The sequence below is a fragment of the Oryx dammah genome, unplaced genomic scaffold (genome assembly GCF_014754425.2).
Source record: "Oryx dammah isolate SB20612 unplaced genomic scaffold, SCBI_Odam_1.1 HiC_scaffold_28, whole genome shotgun sequence".
Classification (NCBI taxonomy): domain Eukaryota; kingdom Metazoa; phylum Chordata; class Mammalia; order Artiodactyla; family Bovidae; genus Oryx; species Oryx dammah.
The window spans coordinates 77,889,903-77,903,707 of record NW_024070212.1 but is presented as its reverse complement, the minus strand read 5'-3'; the positions used below and the strand labels follow the sequence as shown (position 1 = coordinate 77,903,707).

Sequence of the window (13,805 nt, the reverse complement as noted above, 5' to 3'; positions counted from 1 at the left end):
CTGTAGGGTGGGTGAGATTGGGCAGCACGAAGAGCCCGATTTAGGAAAGAGCGTCTTTTTAAAATTGAAATATATTTAACATATAACATTATATAACTTTAAAGTGTACATTTTAATTAGATGTGTTTCTATGCTGTCATATGATTGCCATTATAGCATTTGTTAGCACCTCTATCACATCACATAATTATTATTTCTTTTTTTGTTGTTAAAATAATGAAGATATAGTCTCTTAGCAGGTTTGACAATTATGTTGTTTTTGTTCACTCTTTTGTGCACTAGATCAGTTCAATTCAGTTGAGTCACTCAGTCATGTCCGACTCTTTGCGACCTCTTGAACCACAGCACGCCAGGCCTCCCTGTCCATCACCAACTCCCGGAGTCTACCCAAACCCATGCCCATCAAGTCAGTGATGCCATCCAGCCATCTCATCCTTTGTCGTCCCCTTCTCCTCCTGCCCTCAATCTTTCCCAGCATCAGGGTCTTTTCCAGTGAGTCAGCTCTTCTCATCAGGTGGCCAAAGTATTGGAGTTTCAGCTTCAGCATCAGTCCCTCCAATGAACACCCAGGACTGATCTGCTTGGAGGATGGACTGGTTGGATCTCCTTGCAGTCCAAGGGACTCTCAAGAGTCTTCTCCAACACCACAGTTCAAAAGCATCAATTCTTCAGTGCTCAGCCTTCACATCCATACATGACCACTGGAAAAACCATAGCCTTGACTAGATGGACCTTTGTTGGCAAAGTAATGTCTCTGCTTTTGAATATGCTATCTCAGCTGGTCATAACTTTCCTTCTAAGGAGTAAGTGTCTTTTGATTTCATGGCTGCAATCACCATCTGCAGTGATTTTGGAGTCCAGAAAAATAAAGTCAGCCACTGTGTCCACTGTTCCCCCATCTATTTCCCATGAAGTGATGGGACCAGATGCCGTGATCTTAGTTTTCTGAATGTTGAGCTTTAAGCCAACTTTTTCACTCTCCTCTTTCATTTTCATAAAGAGGCTCTTTAGTTCCTCTTCACTTTCTGCCATAAGGGTGATGTCATCTGCATATCTGAGGTTATTGAGATTTCTCCCAGCAATCTTGATTCCAGTTTGTGCTTCTTCCAGTCCAGCGTTTCTCACGATGTACTCTGCATAGAAGTTAAATAAGCAGGGTGACAATATACAGCCTTGACGTACTCCTTTTCCTGTTTGGAACCAGTCTGCTGTTCCATGTCCAGTTCTAACTGTTACTTCCTGACCTGCATACAGGTTTCTCAAGAGGCAGGTCAGGTGGTCTGGTATTCCCATCTCTTTCAGAATTTTCCACAATTTATTGTGATCCACACAGTCAAAGGCTTTGGCATAGTCAATAAAGCAGAAATAGATGTTTTTCTGGAACTCTCTTGCTTTTTCCATGATCCAGCAGATGTTGGCAATTTGATCTCTGGTTCCCCTACCTTTTCTAAAACCAGCTTGAACATCTGGAAGTTCACAGTTCATGTATTGCTGAAGCCTGGCTTGGAGAATTTTCAGCATTACTTTACTAGTGTGTGAGATGAGTGCAATTGTGCAGTAGTTTGAGCATTCCTTGGCATTGCCTTTCTTTGGGATTGGAATGAATACTGACCTTTTCCAGTCCTGTGGCCACTGCTGAGTTTTCCAAATTTGCTGGCATATTAAATGTAGCACTTTCACAGCGTCATCTTTCAGGATTTGAAAAAGCTCAACTGGAATTCCATCACCTCCACTAGCTTTGTTCGTATTAGATCACTAGGACTTACTTTTGGCTCTTTGCAAGTTTGTACCCTTAAACCTCAGTCCTATCTCTCCACCGTCCAGACCCTGGTAACCACCATTTCACTCTCTTTTTTTTTTTTAACAAGTTTGGCTTTTTTAGAGTCTGTATATAGAGAGCCTCTGAAGGCACTGCTCCCACCCCGGTGTGTGATTACTCATGCTGCATGAAGGACCATGAGCTGAGCTGGGCCTCAGCTTTCCTCTCCTGCCTGCTAAAGACTCAGCATGTAGTTTTCATTCATTTGTGCCTTCCCAGCAAGTGATGTTTAGAGGTTTCCCCTCCTTAACATCTGGTCTTAAGAATATCCTTAGATCATCTGCAGAGCCGATATCACAGGACCTGGCTTCTCTGCTCCTACAATGCTTGCTGGTTTGAATGTTTCCCTTTATGTTTTAAGCTTTTAACTAATATATAAAATGTCATGAGAAGAACATGGACTTTGGAGGGAGACACATCTAGGGAAGAACCCTGGCTGTGTGACTGTATCTATGTCTTGGGTCCTCACTTTGCCCATCTGAAAAAGGGGGATGATAGAGCTAATTTGGCAACGTCATTGTGAGGATTAAATGAGATAATGGATATAAAGCCTAGAGTCCCAGTTCCCAGCCATCAGAAGGTGAGTGATAAATAAGAACCCCTGCCATTATCACCATGTAGCACTTCAAAGCAATTTGCAGTTGGTATAAGAGCGAAGCGGCACTCTTGGTTTCTTGACAGATTTGATTCCGTTAGATTCAGCGTCCTATTTTGAACTGTTTACCTCGGTAGGCCTCCTGCTGGCTATTTCCTACAGATACAAATGAAGCACCGTCTCTGTTCTCACTAAGCTTTTCTTGCACATTAATTTGTCTGTTTGCAGCTTCCAACAAAAGCATTCCCACCTCCCTCCCAGTAACTCTAAATCACTCTGTTCTGTGGAAGGTTAGTTTGACCCTTAGGCCTTTTGGAATTCGAGGACCATTTACTTTCTTCATCTTGTCTTCTACCTTTTGTAACACACTATCTACATCCTCACAATTCTCTGAGGAAACAGCATGATATCCTGGTTCCAGAATGTTCTATAGGCAAGCCTTAGACACATTACCCAGCATCTCAAGAGTTCCCTCCTTCCTTCTCTGTAGAGGAGAGTGTGATACCCATCTCAGTGTTGGGTGGGGATTCATGCCTGTAATCTTTGTCCCGAGAGCAGGTAGCATCACACAGACTAGACTGCAGGAAGTAGAAGAGACATGCTGGAATCTGCTATGTCAGATGCCAAGGAGAGATAGAAGCTGCCTCGAGTGCAGGGAGGCTCTGAATGTTCAGTGATTCGTCTGGTCATTTGTGGTTCCACTTCTGCAACCTGAGAAGAAAAGCCACACAACTCTTTCCTGTTCCCTTCTGCACCTCCAAGCTCCTTATTAGAGTTGTTTAGTTGCTAATTCATGTCCAACTGTTTTAGGACGCCATGGACTGTAGCCTGCCCGGCTCCTCTATCCACGGAATTTCCCAGGCAAGAATACTGGAGTGGGTTGCCATTTCCTTCTCCAGGGTCTCTTCCTGACCCAGGGATCAAATCTGTGTCTCCTGCATTGGCAGGTGGATTCTTTACCACTGAGCCACCTGGGAAGTCCCCCCTTATAATAGCAGATGATGATAAATATGGGATGATGATAATGACTACTTCTTATTGAGCACTGTGTATACATTAACAGTGATCGCAAAACAGAGACTCAAAGAGGTTACATAGCACTCTTAAGCCTGTAGAAGACAGGGAGGTAGCTGAAACGGTGGTGATGGTCCCTTCAAAGCATGACAGAATTGGGAGCCCATATGCAGGGAAATAATCAGCTTCTCCTCAGCAACACCGATGTTTGACTTTGTTATCATTGGTGCATTTCAGTTATCTTCATGTGCATGAAGAAACAGGTCTCAGAAAATTTGATCCAGCTGGCTGTGCTATGCCAGAATTCAATTAAGTCCATGATTTCCAATTAATGGGCCCTCATGCTAAGATTGAGGTCATATCATTAATCTTGCTTTTATTTTAGAATTTTCACCGTCGTGATTTACAATGCAGCCCCGCCAGTCTTGTCAGGATTATTGGTGCATAATTAAGCCTGAAAGATGGCCAGAGCAACTGGTTAACGTGGGAGCCAGGGAGGGACCCCTTTCCTTTGCTTGGTAAGCCTGCCTCAGGCAGCATGGGGCCACATGTGAGGATTTTATCTGAGGACAGTTCTCCTGCATGTCTGATCTCTGCAGTTCAAATCCTCATACAATAAGAAAAAACTCCAGATAAAGGATTTTAGAGCCCCCATTGGTGACCCATTGTGAACAGTGTTCTAGTTAATTCAATACCACCGTTTGCAGCTCCACCTTAAGTTACCATTTGCTAAGTTGTAAATGTAACAGTGTGTTTTTTATAGATGAAGGATTTAATCTTTGTAGTCATTCTATGAGGAAGGTGTCATAGGCTTTCTCTTTGCATGAGATCATACAGATAGGCAAAGGTCACTGAATGGATAGAAGAATGTGGCAGTTCCTAGATTTAGACTATTTCTAAGTCCTGTTTCCTTCCCTTTCTCATGGTGGTCCTGCTCAGGAGGATCTCTTCCACAGGGGATAAGAAGAGAGGCATGCATAGGAAAATACTGGTTATGATTGCCTTCTCAGTGACAGATGTTTATCTGTCATTATGTTGTTTAAACTCCATTACATTCATGGGAGGAAGATATTCTCTGTCCCCATTTTACAGTTGAGGAAACCGAGGCTTAGATTAATTAGCCTGCCTGTTGTTACACAGGTGATAAAGAAGCAAGGTCAGTGTCACGAAGACAGGTCTGCATATTTGCAAAGCCTTGGTCCTTTCAATTACATTATGCTGGTAGCAAATGCTTCTCTTTTCCGGATTTTCTCGGAGTGCTTATTGTTGAGTTGAGACTCTCTGGACAAGTAAGATGTGGACGGGCATTTTTTGAGATGGGGAGGGGTCTGAAGAAATGCTGGAAAACAAACTATACTCATCAGGTAAAGGTGTCCTTGAGCTCCAGCTCACATCTGCTGCATGCCGAGGCCAGATCTAGCTATCTCCCATCATTACCTTTGATTGAATTTGCTCAGTGTTTGGTTTTCCCAAAGGAGAGGGTAGCGGTGAGGCCTTTTTGAGAATGTCTCCCAGACAAGTCCATGCCAGTTTTGTCCTGGGACCAGTGAAATGAGGTTGGTTCTCTGTGCACTTAAGTAGCAGATTTTCCTCAGATAGCTTGCTGTGGGGTTTTGTTTTGCTGTCTTTTTGTCCCAGGATTCACTTTCAGAGCGTTTCCACATTCCTTGTTGAGTTAGCATTTAGAGGTATCCTCACTGAGTTCACTGAGCCTCACTGAGCATTTTTATGCTTGGCACGGCTTACTCCAGGGGCTGCCCATCAGAGACGCCTGCTAATACATTTATCTGATGATTAGATGCTGAAGGTACTGCCTTGAAATTTCCTTCAGGTGCCCTCAGATGGAATTCTGGCTTTTGAAATGTTTCCTAAAGTATGTGTGCTAGCCCTGGGGAATTCCACTGGTCTGAGGCAGCATTAATCTGCTCTGCAGATTTTTTTTTTCTAAGAAGTCATTAGAAATCTGCTGATAACTGTTTTTTGGTCATTTGTTATGTCAGTGTGAGGACCAAATCCCACAGGCAGTTATACAGAGAACAGGCAAAAGTTCTTGCTCTTTCGCTTGACCTTCAGTCCTTCTGGGTTCTGAGGCCCGCTCACCTTCCCGAGCTCACCTCCCCACCCTCCACTGCTCGGTGCAGCCCTACGAACTGTAGCCTGCCAGGCTCCTCTGTCCATGGAATTCTCCAGACAAGAATGTTGGAGTGGGTGTCGATACCCTTCTCCAGGGGATCTTCCCAATGCAGGGATTGAACCTGTGTCTCCAGCATTGTAGGCGGATTCTTTACCACTGAGCTACCAGGGAAGCCCCATCTCCTCCCAGTTCCCTGAGGAAACAGAATGATATTCTGGCGCAGTGTGCACTATACTTGGTCCCTTACCATCTCAACATCCCCCTCCTCCCTCTCCATTTAGTGGAGACTCTAAAAACTGTGAAATTTCTTGAAAGTCTCTTGGATAGCAAGGAAATCAAACCAGTCAATCCTAAAGGAAGTCTACCCTGAATATTCATTAGAAGGACTGATGCTGAAACTGAGGCTCCAGTACTTTGGCCATTAGGAGCTGACTCATTGGAAAAGACCTTGATGCTGGGAAAGATTGAGGGCAGGAGGAGAAGGGGACGACAGAGGATGAGATGGTTGGATGGCATCACAGATTCAGTGGACATGAGTTTGAGCAAACTCTGGGAGATAGTGATGGACAGGGAAGCCTGGCGTGCTGCAGTCCCTGGGTGGCAAAGAGTCAGACCCAACTTAGCGACTGAACAGCAGCAACAGCAACTAAAAGCCCATCTCTCAGTGTTCTTAGTATGGAATATGGTCCCCAGTACAGTTGTAACTGGTACTCAGGTATGGTTCTTTCCCTTCTTGTGTATACCCTTCACTTGGTGTTCTCATGGTCTGAGCTTTCTCTCCTTCCTCAGCCTGAAATGTCCATTTCTACCTAAGCTGCAACTCTAATACTACTTCTCCCATAAACCCATCTTCTTTCCTGCTTCCAGCAACCTGCATCCCTCTCCTGAAGCTGGAAGTAAGCTCTTCTGAACTCCTGTTTACTCTATATCACCAGGAAGGAAGATGAAAGGAGAAAAAAAGAAAATCTAGGATAAAACCAGAGAGGGGCCTGTGCAGTGTAGTATGATTAAGTTACTTCTCTATATCTGAGGTCCTCTAAAACCAAAGAAAATGGAGGTAAAACAGAGAATAAACTAAACAAGAAAACAAACAAGGGTGACCACTGTTTACATTTTTGGAGAAATGTACAGCTTTGCATTTTTTAGTTCTGTGTTTTTGTGGGCATGCATGCGTATATAGTACGTGTTCTATGTACAGTTACACAGAAAAAGGGTCATGCTATGAAATAGTTTGGATTTGCCATTTTTTTTTCCAATTTACACTGAAAAGTAGTCTTCAAAGTCATGGCTATTTTTTTCTCCAACATCCCTCATAGAACTGCACCATTTATATTATATAATGTATATATATGTAATAGTGGGCAAGTCTGAGCAAAAGAAAAAGCAATTAACAATGGTGCATCTGTTGGTTAATGCCTCCCTTGAGCTCTGAGATATATACATGGCTGTGCATGCCCTTTTCTTTGAATTGTCCCAAGCAACTGATCTAGGCTCCTAGTTCTTAGCACAGCACAGAGGTTTAGCAGAGAATGGCCATGACAATGGGGACAACTGTGTGGGACCAAGGATGGTAATTTGTGGTGATTCATGTGTTGTCTCATCTTCTCTCCAATCAGTCTGGACTCTGTTAGAAGGTATTGAAAGAAAGAGACCCAGGCTTTGGAGTTCGTACATGTGTGTGTGTATGGTTATGTGTGTGTCCATATGTGTATATGTGAATACTTACTGAATGTTTACATTTTAAATATGTGTAGTTTATTGTATGTCAGTTTTATATGCATCAATAGAGCTGTTCTTTTTAACGTTAATCATATTAATGCTTTCTGGAGAATAATTTTGTCTTCGTGGTTGTATCCATATGAAGCATAGGAATATGTTACTGATATCCTGTTGAGTTCTGAAATGTTATGAATCTACACTGCTTCCTCTCATGGTGCAAGCAGAACTTCCATCCCTGTGGTTGAATGTACTGACGTGACTGATGAAGAAAGCATGAGTCTTGGCATCACATAGGCATTGTGTATTTCCTACGAAACCTTGCATGAATGAAGCTGCCTCCTTGAGACCCACTTGCCTCATCTGAAAAATAAGAGCAACGATACCTGTCGGTTTACTGTGTGGGGTCCTGCATGTTCCTCTCGTGATGCTTTGCATGTGGTGAGGCTCCTTTGGTGTATGTACAGCATCTGTGGGGTGTGTAGTATGTATGCATCTGCTCTGAGTTTGTAAATAGCAAATTAGATCTGCCCACGATAGTGCTGCCCCTTTGGAGAGCAGTGGTGGGAGCATTCTCTCAGAAGTCTGCTTACAGTGATAGTTCTAGAATTTCCATCTATGAGAAGCTGAGAGAGGACAGTCTTATTGGAAGGAGGGGGATTGAGAGAGTCCTCTTAGAACTTCATCTGCATAACAGACATAATCTTAGATACACCTAAGATTCTTGGTGTGTCTGGGAAAATGGCTTAGCTGATAAAGAATCATCTGCAGTGCTGGAGATGCAGGAGATGTGGGTCTGATCCCTGGGTCGGGAAGATCTCCTGGAGGAGGAAATGGCAACCCACTCCAGTATTCTTGCCTGGAGAATCCCATGGACAGAGGAGCCTGGTGGGCTGCAGTCCATAGGGTCACAAAGAGTTGGACACGACTGAATGACTCAACACAGGAGTTGTTTGGGAGGACAGTTGGGTTCTTAGTCACCCTTTGAGGCCTCTATTGCCTCCCCTTTCTGCATTAAATTGAACCCACGTGATAAAAAGATTTTGCTTGATTTTTTTCTTGGCAGTATTCTTTCTGCAGGCCAGCAGTCTTTTGCTTTCTCTGTACTCCATCATGGACAGTGTTGTTTTCTCTGTTCCAGGCAACAAGACTAGTCATTAGAAGGGAAATGTCATAGTCTATTTAATGCAATTTAAGCCTTGACCTTTTGTTAAAGAGGAAAACAACGTGATGGTCCCTCACTTCCTGGAGTTGAGAGGCCTTGTGGTGGGCAGAACATTTTCTGTTTCTTCAGAATTCCACTGAGGGTTCTGATCTCATTAGATTTGATCATTATTGTTTTATAAAGGGAACCTCTTTATTTGGCCCAAGTTTTGGAAAGTAAAGATCTCCTAGACAGATCTGTTCCCCTGGTATACCATGAGTGCTTAGAATATTTGTTGAAGCAGAGTAAGCCATATACATGCATTGTTTTTATGAGGATTTACTGTGTAGAATTTGGATTGACAAATGTAGCCTGACTCTGACAATCAATCCCTGAATGAACAAAATGTTACATCCATTTTACTGGGTTTTCCTAGCATTACCAGCCTGTCTGTGATCACTGTGCCTTGCCTTTTTCTACAGCAGAGTCAATTTCAGTCTCACTGTGGTCTTCACTTTGACTCTATTTCTCATTCATTCTACTCTTATCATCCTTTTTAAAATATCTTGGATCCTTTCAGGAAAGAGGAGCTAGAGATGGTTACTTAATTAGCTTCTCTTATCTGTCTGAATATAAAAACTGTAGGCAGGAAATACAACCAGCTCTTGTTAAGTTTCATGAAATCTTCATCTTTCAGGCAAGCATGCTGAGTGGGTGCTGGATGATACAGTGCTCCAATCAGAAATTCAGAGAAATACGAGGAGACAGTGAAAGCATCTGGTTATATTTGCGGCATACAATAATAATGCCAAGGCAAAGTCTTTCCCAAGGTTGATCTGTTTGGTCCTCCTTGCCACCTCTGCCATCTTCTCTCTGATTCTTGCATTCTGCAGCAACCCAGTTTCATGTCTATTTATTGAGTGTTTACTGTGTGCCAGGTATCGTGCTAAGATTTTAGGAAGGTGTGAGGAAGTATGGAACATTTTCCCTGTTCCTGAAGACCCAAAGTGCTGGGGTTAAGGTGCATGAGTCAGACTCATTCACGAATAATTTTGTGTTGTTCAAACTACTCCACATCCTAGGATGGAGGTGCAAAGTGAGGGGCAAGAGTGGGCACAGAGTCCTTGTGCAAGACTTCAGAATGGGAAGGGGGTGAGGGCAGAGGCTTCGGGGACTTCTGTAGCGGCCTAGTGGCTAAGACTCTGGGCTTCCATTGCAGAGGGCCCAGATTCAAGCCCTGGTCAGGAAACTAGATCCTGAATAATTCAACTAGAACTGGTGTTGGAGAAGACTCTTGAGAGTCCCTTGGACTGCAAGGAGATCCACCCAGTCCATTCTGAAGGAGATCAACCCTGGGATTTCTTTGGAAGGAATGATGCTAAAGCTGAAGCTCCAGTACTTTGGCCACCTCATGTGAAGTGTTGCCTCATTGGAAAAGACTGATGCTGGGAGGGATTAGGGGCAGGAGGAAAAGGGGACGACCAAGGATGAGATGGCTGGATGGCATCACTGACTCAATGGACATGAGTCTGAGTGAACTCTGGGAGATGGTGATGGACAGGGAACCCTGGCGTGCTACGATTCATGGGGTCGCAAAGAGTCGGACACGACTGAGCGACTGAAGTGAACTGAACAGCAACTATATATATATATATATAAATTTAAAAATTTTGTTTAAACCCATATGCTGCCATAAAGACCAGTGCAGCCAAATAAATAAATAAGCAGAGGCTTTGAATCCGCTAAACCTAGATTCACTTTCGTTCTGCCACCATGGTTACTAAACTTTACCAAAGCCTCAGTGTCCTCAGTGGGATTCCCAAGAACCACCAGGCTTACTGTGAAGGCTTAATTTAGTAGTGTCTGGAAGCTGCCTAGCAGTGTGCCTAGTCTAGGGCACGTGCTTCACAGACGACCTTTTTACAATGATGATAGTCTCCAAGAATTTTACAACTGAAAGAGACTCAACAAATCATCCATTTCCATCTTCTTTGACACCTTGAGTCTATGATTCTGTTATGGCCTCATAGCTCTGTGAGGAGCTGGGGTTGCCCCTCCTATCAAACTCCTGAAAGTGGGTGCAGAAATGTTGTATATACTGGTTTGATGGTATCAGAAGTGATAATAAAATCTAATAACTATCATGATGAGATAAGTTAATATATAATATATTCTCTAAAATATAAAGTATGAAATATATATAAATATAAAATATAAATATATAGTATAAAGTATAGTCTCTAAACAAGTAAATAGACATATGCACATATAACTGTTTACTATGTGATAGTATTTATAGCACACATTATTTATCATTCAAATGTCCATCTTTTGTGTTGATTTGGGACATTCTCTGGAGTATCTTTTTCACTAGCTAAATGATCTCCATTTACAAGTGTTGGCTTGATGTAGGGAATGGCGTCGGGTCCTTTCTGCAACATCCCTGATAAACTGACTGTCAAAGAGGCACATTATTTCAGTACAAGAAGGCCTGAGTGTGCTGTTGACATGTCAGGACTGTGCTGCACTTTGAGGGTCCTTCCTGGTTCGGATGCTCAAAGCCAGCATCACTGACTTCACCTGCTTTGTGACCTGTGCCTGCCAGCGCCGAGTTCCTTTAGAACTGCTGGTGGATGCCGCACACACCGAGGCCTCTGCCCCTTGGTCTGTTGAGCAGCTGCCAGACTGGTCCATGTCTAGGGCCACTGCTGTGCAATGTCACCAAGTGACTTATAGTTTTGCAGCTCATGTTATGTGCCAAATAGTACAGAAGTATTTCAGTATTTCAAAAGCCAGTATCTTTGATTCTGTGTGAACCTGAATATTAGTCATGCAAACAGCATATAATTGTTCCCCATATTTCATACCAGATTACCTCAGGGTGGGAAGAGGAAACCCCAGGTCTATAAAGAGGTTCACCTCTGTTAAACGCTGATGATTCTGGACTGTCAAATGTGAAGAATTAACATGTGCTGTAGCAGAAACTCTAGAAAGAGATCCTGTCCTTGTCGCACATGTCCGTGCTGTCTGTCTTCATCAAACCTGAAACTGAACAGCATGGCCTTTTTTTTTTTTTAACTGCTGAGGCTGCTAACTCTGCTGGAGACAGCATTTTCAGGGCTTTATTCTTTTCATTCCCCAGAGCCACCTTGTAGCTATCATTTAATAAGTGTGCACAACACTCCAGGCACTGTGCTGAGAGTTTGTAGAACTTCTTCTTATATAATCCTCACTGAGATCCTGTGTGAGATTCTATTAAAGCTTCTAGTTTGCAGATAAGGATATCAAGATCCTGATAAATTGTTTAATTTCAGTAGGCCATACATCCAGCTAGTAGCAGAAGTTGACTCCTATCCCTGTTTTGACTTAAGCACCATATTTTGAGTGTGGTGGGTTTGACTCGTAAACCTTTGTTTGGCATAGGGTGCGTCAGTCTTTTCACTTACTTTTTTTCTGTGAAACTTGTTATCTCTCCTTTTTGCCTTTTCATACTGTTCATGTGACTCTCAAAGCAAGAATTCTGAAGTGGTTTGCCATACCCTTTTCCACTGGACCATGTTTTGTCAGAACCCTCCACCATGACCCGTCCATCTTGGGTGGCCCTACACGGCCTGGCTCACAGTTTCACTGAGTTAGACAGGGCTGTGGTCCATGTGGTCAGATTGGTTAGTTTTGTGTGATTGTGGTTTTCTAAGGGCTTCCCTGGTGGCTCAGACAGTAAAGCGTCTGCCTCCAATGCAGGAGACCCGGGTTCAATCCCTGGGTCAGGAAGATCCTCTGGAGAAGGAAATGGCAACCCACTCCAGTATTCTTGCCTGGAAAATCTCATGGATGGGGCCTGGTAGGCTACCGTCCATGGGGTCGCAAAGAGTCGGACACGACTGAGTGACTTCATTCTGTCTGCCCTCTGATGGAGAAGGATAAGAGGCTTATGGAAACTTCCTGATGGGAGAGACTGACTGTGGGGGAAACTGGGTCTTGTTCTGATGGGCGGGGCCATGCTCAGTAAATCTTTAATCCAATTTTCTGTTGATGGGTGGGGCTGTGTTCCCTCCCTGTTGTTTGACCTGAGGCCAAATTATGGTGGCTGTAATGAAGATAATGGTGACCTCCTTCAAAACGTCCTATACACACACTTCTTTCGGTGCCCCCAACCCTGCAGCAGGCCACCACTGACCCACGACTCCCCTGGAGACTCCTGGGCACTCATGGGCAAGTCTGGATCAGTCTCTTGTGGGGTCACTGCTCATTTCTCCTGGATCCTGGCACACACAAGGCTTTGTTTGTGTCCTCCACAAGTCTGTTTCCCCAGTCCTGTGTAAGTTCTGGTGGCTCTATGGTGCGCTTAATGGTGACCTCCTCCAAGATGGCTTATGCCATACCCCGGTCTATTGTACTCAGAGCCCCTGCCCCTGCAGCAGTCCACTGCTGACCCATACCTCTGCAGGAGACACTCAAGCACAGTTCTGTCTCAGTCTCTGTGGGGTCTCTGGGTCCTGGTGTGCAAAAGGTTTGTCTGAGCCCTCTGGTTACTGCAGCCATGAAATTAAAAGATGCTTGCTCCTTGGAAAAAAAGTTATAAATAACCTGGACAGCATATTAGAAAGCAGAGACATTACTTTTCCAACAATGGTCTGTCTAGTCAAAGCTTTGGGTTTTCCAGGAGTCATGTATGGATGTGAGAGTTGGACTATAAAGAAGGGTGAGCACTGAAGAACTGATGCCTTTGAACTGTGGTGTTGGAGAAGACTCTTGAAAGTCCCTTGGACTGCAAGGAGATCCAACCAGTCCATCCTAAAGGAAATCAGTCCTGATTATTCATTGGAAGAACTGATGGTGAAGCTGAAACTCCAGTACTTTGGCCTCCTGATGCAAAGAATGACTTATTTGAAAAGACCCTGATGCTGGGGAAGATTGAAGGCGGGAGAGGAAGGGGACGACAGAGGATGAGATGGCTAGATGACATCACTTACTCAATGGACATGAGTTTGAGTAAACTCCAGGAGTTGGTGATGGACAGGGAAGCCTGGCGTGCTGCAGTCCATGGGGTTGCAAAGAGTCGACACAACTGAGCAACTAAGCAGAGCACAGTATAAAGAATTTGAGCTTCCCAGGTGTCACAGTGGTAAAGAATCTGTCTGCCAATGCAGGAGACGCAAGAGACTTGGGTTCAGCCCCTGGGTCAGGAAGATCCCCTGGAGCAGGAAATAGCAACCCACTCCAGTCTTCGTGCCTGGCAAATCCCATGGACAGAAGAGCCTGGCAGACCACAGTCCATGGGGTCACAAAGAGACAGGCACGACTGAGCACACACTGCATAAAGAGTTTAGATTGGTGCCAGCGATTCAGAAAGTTTGAATTCTTATTTTATGTTTATTATTTA

At 44.0% G+C, this 13,805-nt stretch overlaps 1 protein-coding gene across 3 annotated transcripts in view; it reads left to right on the top strand.

The window, feature by feature from the left end:
* DNAJC6 (DnaJ heat shock protein family (Hsp40) member C6) overlaps positions 1–13,805 on the top strand; it is a 167,591-nt gene that overhangs the window by 91,321 nt on the left and 62,465 nt on the right. The gene's annotated exons all lie outside the window — the stretch shown is intronic.